Source organism: Furipterus horrens, unplaced genomic scaffold, assembly GCF_987537825.1.
Source record: "Furipterus horrens unplaced genomic scaffold, mFurHor1.1.pri manual_scaffold_17, whole genome shotgun sequence".
Taxonomy (NCBI): domain Eukaryota; kingdom Metazoa; phylum Chordata; class Mammalia; order Chiroptera; family Furipteridae; genus Furipterus; species Furipterus horrens.
Window position 1 is genome coordinate 8,050,074 of NW_028327187.1, and position 8,127 is coordinate 8,058,200.

The 8,127-nt window shown below is 41.7% G+C and overlaps 1 pseudogene; it reads right to left on the reverse strand.

Annotated features, from left to right (window-relative positions):
- Nucleotides 1–4,780: 4,780 nt before the first annotated feature.
- LOC149990447 (securin pseudogene) lies at nucleotides 4,781–5,379 on the reverse strand (annotated as a pseudogene).
- Nucleotides 5,380–8,127: the final 2,748 nt, after the last annotated feature.

Sequence of the window (8,127 nt, forward strand, 5' to 3'; positions counted from 1 at the left end):
ACTATGCCTCAGGCTGTGTGCTCCGTGCTGGGGATAAGACAGTGAATAACAAGATTAAAGAAGTTCAATGTGTTTTGTCCTCAGACAGCTCAAAGTTTAGTGAGAGATGTAATCACAAGCAAATGTATAATTTGTGATAATTGCTGTAAAAGAAAATAAGGTGTTAAAAGAAAACACAGTATAGACAGATTTTAATGATGTTAATGCTTTTAAAGTGCATCAAAAATTGATGAAATAGAAAACTGATTTCTATTAGATTTTATCTAGATAAGTACAAAAATTATATAGAATACAGAAATATATTTCAAATAAAATACTAATTGAAAAACACAAAATTGTTTATAAACCATTATGAAAACAAGAATGCTCACAGATGTGTACTGAGAAGACAAAAAACTGAAAACAAATTGATGAAATACAGTGGACTTCCCTAATAGATTTGTTGTTATGAGGATTAAATGAGTTAACAGATGCAAATATTAGAGAACACATCCAGAACCATAGTAAGTACTCAATGAACATTAGCTATTATTATTCTCATTAGCTAGGGTTGTTTAGAGGAGTTAATACAATAAAGTTGCTTAGTGTGCCTGGTATAAGAATTTAGTACCAGTGGAAAGCCCATGCGTGTGAAAGGTATTAGGTGTGTGTAGGTGTAAATTCATGGCTCAACTGTGTCAATCGAGGCTTTGTGGTTTATGTCGGATAATCTGGACAGAACCGGAGGAGGAAACATTGCTGAGGGAACTGTTGCCATGCGTTTATTTTATTGTAGAAAAAAAGCAATTTAGCTCTTGCTACCTTACTGGGCTCTTCCCGGTTCTTTCTCGACTTCGTTGTGGGTAAGTTCATGAAGCTGAGACACCACTGGCCATAGGCCCAGACCCAGGACTTTATCTCAGGGACTCTAGGCAGACTGGGGAGTCCAAGGGAGCTTGTCAGTTTTGAGGCTTTCTTTCTTCTCCAAGAAGTAGTAGGCAAGAGCCAGAGAAGAGTAGAAGATTTTAATGACATAAAGTGTGGTGACTAAGGGGGAGGACTAGAACCAACTCAGGCTGTACTGATGTGTCTCAGAATGTGGTTTCCTTTAAATAAAAATATAATTAATTCAGCAATTCTCTGAGCTACTTTGCTGGCTTTGGTACATTTTCAGCCCCAATCTGAAGCATTTTTTTTTTTTTTTTGAAATCATAGTTCACAACTTTGCTGGGTTGGCCATTCAGTGTTCCTAAGGTTTTATCCTGTTCTGCTATCACTAGTGCCCTAAAATAGAGTGATCTAAGTGTACCTACAAGAGACAGTACTGGACATGGTATCAGAAGTCTTGGGTTCCAGTTCCAGCTCTGACATTTGCTGAGGTGTGACCTTTGGTAAATCACTTGAGTTCATAGAACTTCAGTTTCATCATCTGTTTTACCTGGAGGCAAAAATATCTGGACCTCATGAAGCCCATAAGAGAATTAAATATAATAATGAAGGTTCTAGCAGGGGCAGCTATTCAAGTCTTTGGCAAAATAATGGTCCTGTTCTATGTGAGAAAGTCATCCTCTTCAACCAAGGAAGAGTGACACACAGGGGATGGTGAGTAATAAATAGGAGTCAACCTTGGGAAAGCGGTCAATGGTGTGACAGATACTGTATCTGCAAGTACCTCATCCAGAATGAGGTAATGTATGAGAAAGTGTAAAAGAAGCATGGGGCTGATGTACTAGGTCCTTAAGAAGTGCTAGTTTTCTTCCTTTCGCCCCCTTTATTTTTTTCAGGGAAAAATAACTATTTTAGAACTTCTTTCTTCCTGCTATTTTCCCTTGGGAAGTTCAGATAAAGCCATTAAGCCGCTTTATTAGTATATCGAGTCGGACTGCACAGCCATTCTCGGCGGTGCAGATAGACTCTTAAGAAGCTACACCATCGTCTCTCGAGACAGACGGCTGCCGACGAGTAGATTAACTCAGTTGATTGGCGCACCTCATTATTGTGGCCAACAGGCCCAATTCAGCTCCCCCATGGGTCTTTTAGTTCTAGTTCACCATGGACCACAAAGAGGAGCATTTCAACTTATTTGAAAGAAAATGCATATCAGGGATGGAAATATACATGCTATGTACATGTGGGGTGGGCCGTTTTGGCATTCTTCTTTCTCGTTGCTGTTTGAACACCAAAACTAACCTCAGAATGAAGGGGTAGTGATGAGACAGTATTGACTCAGAAAACATCAAGTTCAGACGCATCTCAGGGATCACCCTGTTCAATTCAGTCTCCTCTTATTTGTCAGATGGGGAGACCCATGCCCAAAGAGAGTCTGAACTTCCACAGATTGTCAATATCAGATCTGAGACTCCTAGTTAACTACTCTTCTCACAGGCCCATGGTGCCCTTTGAAATTAAGTTCAGTTTTCAAAATGACCCTAGTTATGCTCTAAGAGTCTTTTGAGAGCAGGAGCCAGTCCTTGGCAACCAATGAGGGGTGTTCTTGATGTGGGTGTCACTTCTGTCTCCTTGGACCCCTTTTGGGCCTTCTTAATAGTTCCAGTGGAATAAAAATGTAAAAGAATTTAGTAACTGAAATTTAAAAAATGTTTTTTCTTATTAAAAACTATATTAAATAAAATGAAAAATAGTAGGAGTTTTCTGGGCAACTGCCCTGGGTTAGACTTTCCATGCCCACTTGGGGAGTACCCCCTGGTGTTCACTTCTTTCTCTGTTTCTCTTTATATGGGGAGGTGGCAACAGACATGAGAAATCAACTACACACTCTGATAACAGAACCAAATATTTCAGTATGGAAAAATCTATGATCTAGAATCTTATTTATGAGATGTCCTGGGCCCTGATTATATTGAGGTAGGAAATGATAGGTGAAACCCAGTCCAGGACAAGGCAGCCAGAGACAGACACTAATGGGATAAAGAATATTTCTAGAATATGGAGGGAACTGACTATAATTTTGGCACTTATTGACTCAATCTGGCCTGGGAAAGCTGTACCAACATTAATGTATCTGGCTAAGAATTAGAGTTTCTTCTACAGAGAAAAAGGAAGAAGACTGAATGGGGCATGAAGGCACAGGTGAACAGATGACTAAAATGGTGAGTAACTAGACAAATTAAAAACTAAAATAATCTGTAAAAATGTCCACAAGGCCAAGAATCTTAGATCCATCCACTTTGTTTCCAGAATAATATCCTAAAGCACAAAGCCAATCATGTTGTTACTACTGTGTGGGTTCTTGACTTTGTGTAGGAGACTGCACAACGTGAGTCCAGGTGATCTGAGAGTACATTTGTTAAAGCTGGGGACAGTGAAACAAAGAAAGGCCTTAGGGTACAAGAAGCAACAGGAAAGAGCCTAGGCAGTGCTCTGCTTTGGGTCCCTAGACACCTTATAGGAAAGGAGTGAGCCAAGGCGGGGCTGCTATTAGCTCACTGGGAAGTGAAGGTCACAGACACAGAAGTGAGCCACAGCAGGGAAGTTAGAGAAAAGGGGGCCTTGGAGACAGGATGGGTGGGGGTGGGGGTGGCGGGGGTGGGCGAGCCCAGGTCAAGCTGCCACTGGCCACTGCTCCCTTGTCTGCAAGTCTTATGGGGACCCTTAGAGTTTAGAAGTAAAAAGTCCGTGCTCAGGAAAGGGCATGGCCATGCTTTAGGGCGAGCCCACACTGAGTCTTTCTTTGTCTTGACGTTTTTTTAAAATATCTTTTTCTGCGGGTGAGAATCTTAGGGGAGGGTTTCAGCAGAATATTTATCAGCATTCCACATGTATTTTTAATATACTGATGTGTCAAAATGAGCACACAGGGGGCTTGGGAATGTTCTTTGGTCTGCTATACTGTTTTACTTTTATCTTGGGTTGGTCTGGCTTTAATGGGGTTTTTGTTATTTGTTCCTCTGACTTCATCTGTCCTTGGATTCAGCTGGAACAAATGGCATTAATTGGGTCTTTGTTCTCTATTTTCCCAGACCATGGAGACTTAAGCCATGTATTCTCTGGTTAGGGAGGAGAGGTATGAACTATTCACTTCTGAGTGAGTGTCCTTGGTTGGGGGAGATAAGGTCTTGTGATTCACCAGCTGTCTTTAAGTTGTTCAAACTATTTGGCCTTGTTTAACATTTTCTTGTCTCAGTTTCCCCATTCCACTTGTCTAGGAATTTTCCTCGCTTCTTACTATCCTGCATAATATAATCAATCATTATAAAGGCCCAAACGTGGTATTCAGTAATCTTCAGGAAAACACCATTCTACTACATTCTCTCACAAAACCTATGCCACGGATATGTTCTTTACCAGTCATCCTTCTTAAAACATGTCCTTTGTATCTATGCTTCTATACTTAGTAGGAGTGGTAGAACGAGGACTTGAACTCAGATCTACTAACTCCAGACCAGTGCCCTTCCTACTATATTATGCTTCTTGACTAATTTAATTCTGCTTTATGGTCATTCTCCATTATATCAATGAATAACAATAATATACAATTGTTAATGTTCATAGAGGACTAACTATATTCAAAAGTCTTGATCCATGCATTGTCTCATTTAATCTTCACAACATCCCAAAGAAATAGGTGCTATTTTCCAGATGAGGAAACTGAGGCTCAGAGATGTTATATAATTCACACAAGAGTTCACAGATAGCAAGCTGTGGAAACAGGATTAAAATCCAGATGTCTGACTAAGTTCAGAACCTGTGCTTATAATTACTACTTGTTTTTCTGTTAAAGAATTGCTTTATTAATGCAAACTATTAATACATACACACAAACTGTAAAGCACTAAGTAACTTAAATCTCTATGTCATAGCACACAGGTGGCAGCAATTCAACATCCAGAGTCGACAGAACGCTTGAGAGAGACGGCAACGGATCAGACTCACACAGAGGAGAGGTGAGAGGGGGCCAAGGTGTAACAGCCTTTCAAGCTTCCTCTCCTCAGCAAGGATCATGAGAGGCACTCCATTCAAGGGGAACTGGGAAACCTGGTGTTCTTCAGGCAGGTGGAAACTCTCAAAGTCTAGAGGATTGAAGGGAAAATTTTTTCTATTTCTGGATAGGTGTCATCTGAGGCAGGAGCAGAGCGTTTTTCCTTTAACAGTCTTCTCTGTCACCTTTTTAGTAGGGAAGGTTGTCTGTTTCTGTTTGAGAGGTCCATTAGTCTTTACTGACTTTTCTGTAGCTCTGTTGACAGTTCCCAAAGCCTTTCTGGGAGCTTTAGGTAAGGCTGGTGAAGCATCAGATATTTTGCCAACATGTGTTATTGAAACATGAGATCTCCCATCTACAGCTTTAACTGAAGGCTGGGGTCCCAGCTTCAGCTGGTCCTTAGGAGTAACACGGGTGCCTGGTTCTCCATTTTCCTTATCCACAAAGATCACAGTAGCCATTCTGGATTAAGTGAGGATCAACAGCCAAAATCACCCACAGCTCAGTCTCCAGCAGTAGTACCCCGTCCCTATAATTACTACTTTTTGCTATCTCTCAAAGCATTCTTTTGACCCACTATGCATAGAGCATATCATTTGACTTGCATCCCAAGGGATGGACTACATAAGCAGCAGTGCATTATGATTTATGGCGAACAACTTAGAAATAGATGCATGGAGAGAAGTGCAGTGAATGTTTGGGGAACCAAATTCTCTCTGTTGGAATCTACCTGTTTCCTAGGAAGATATAATCCATTCTCTGGTCTCAATAATCTGCATCCTACTCCTAACTCAGAACACATGCCTCAGAAAACATTTCTGGAATTAATGGCCACCTGCTGCAGAAACTAGAGATTCCAAGTAGTGAGGGAGTGCAATGTTATACATCGCCCTTAGGGCGCTTAAGATCAGTTTGTGAAGGTAGAAATACCACAGACTCCAAATACAGAAAATTCTACCCATTCACCATTAGTAGGTTCTTGTTGCTTTATGAATTCAAAATGAATGGTACAGAACTGACTGGTGTGGCTCAGTTTGTTGGGTGTTGTGATCCTGAGGGTTGCCTTTACAGCTAACTTATCCCTCCAGATTTGCAAACCCTGTGCATGGGTGCAGAGCTAGCCTGTTCTATGTCTCTGCCCTTCAATCAGTCTCAAGGTGGTTTCTTCCTTATGTCCTTGTTTATAAGACTTCTGTTCAGCTAGTCTTCAGTTGGTTATTCAGGTTGATTATTCCATAATTAGTTGTAATTTTGATTTGATCCTGGGAGGAGGTGAATGCCATTGAGCATCCTTATAACCAGTGTTTTGAACTCTGCACCTGGTAGATTGCTTGTCTCCATTTTGTTTAGTTCTTTTTCTGGAGTTTTGTTCTGTTCTTTGATTTGGGACATATTTTTTGTCTCCTCATTTTGGCAGCCTCCTTGTGTTCGTTTCTATGTATTAGGTAGAGCTGCTACTTGTCCCAGTCATGGTAGAGTGCCCTTATGTAGTAGGTGTCCTGTGGAGTTCACTGGAACAGTGTTCCTTGTCACATCAGTTAGGTGCTCCAGGTGTGCCTCTGTATGGATTCTGTGTGCCCTCCTGTTGTTGAGCCTTGGTTGCTATTGATACTTCAATGGGAAGAACTGACCCTCCTGAGGTCAGCTGACACTAGTGCTGGGCTTCAGGCTGCTTAGAAAGAAGTACAGCGCACACTGAAGCCAGCTGCTACTTGTTGGGAGTTTGTGAACTGTTAAGATATTTTAGGAAAGTTTGAAGCATACGCTAAGACAAGTTGTTTATATGGAAATTCTGTTGGAAGCTGCTTGGGAGGGCCTGTAAGTTGGGTAGGGTGGGGTCTCAGAAAATCACCAGGGTAGGGTGAATGGTGTTAGCCAAGTTGATGGAGACTCAGATGTGGTACCTGACTGTGCCAGCAGGGGGAGAACTCAGCAAAGGAACAATGCCCTCTGCTAGCACCTCTGTCTGGGAGAAAGCTTCCTCTCCAGCCCTTGCCTTGAAGCTGGACAAATTCATTTCCTCCTTGTATGTCCCTGGCACCTTTTAAGCTGCTGCCCCAGTGCTGGAGTTCAAAGTGAGTAAGTCCATGCAGGAGCCCTTTACGAAGAATGCCTTGGGACTCCAGAAGCCCTCCATCTCACTCAGCCACAGTCTCTGCTGGTTTTCACATCCAGATGTTATGGGGACTCCTCTTCCTGGCATTGGAACCCTGGGCTGGGGGACCTGGTGTGGAACTGGGATCTCTCACTCCACTGGATGGGAGGTCTAAAGCCAAGATAGCCTTTTAAATTTTTAACCACCTCACATGTGTGTGGGACAAGAGCATTCCATGTCTCTGCCCCTCCTACCAGGCTTGACATGACTTCTATATATCCTTAGTTATAGAACTTCCATTTAGCTAGGTTTCAAGTTGGTCTCATTGATTGTTGTTATATAGTTTAATTGTAATTTCGATATTCTTGTGAAAGGAGGCAAGTACAGCATTTACTTACTCTGCAGTCTTGATGAGAAGTGTCTTGAATTTTTTAAAAAGTATCACTTTTCCTTTTTTTAAAAGCCAAAGTATACCTATAAAGTGACTTGAAACCCAAATCAGTATGCTTGTATGGCTTACCCATGATTGTACGAAGCATTACCAACGGCAGTGCAAAAGCTGCATCCCCCCCAGATCCAGAATTACTCCCAGAGATATCCAAAGAAAGACTTGGATAATTTCTATGGGAGCTAGCCACAGCTGGTAGGATGCTAGCTGTAAATGAGGTGCAACCCACATTTCTGTTAAGCCATATTTGTACCCCATCCCTGATAGCTGAGCTGCCAGCACACATAAGAACTTTACAACTGTGTGCCCTCAGAGTCAGAAAGACACGAAATGAGACAAACAGGAAAGCAATATGTGTCACAAGGGGGAAAGGGTAGATAATAACTGGAAACTTTAAAACACATTTACAAGAGTCTGAATTTGAAAAGGAAGGGTTAATATAGAATTTTACACTCCTCTTTTGACAGGGCACTACAGAAAGAGATCAAGGAGAGCTGACTGCGTTAAGAATTTTTGCCCTTTACCAGCTTCTGCCAGTTTTCTCAGAATTCCGTGCAGGCCCCAAAGCAAGTAGAATGTGTCCTAGCAGACCCCATATGAGCTGCCAGAAACTGGAGGGAAGAAATTATTTTTTCTTTTACCCTTCTGAGTTCTTGGCTGAGACCT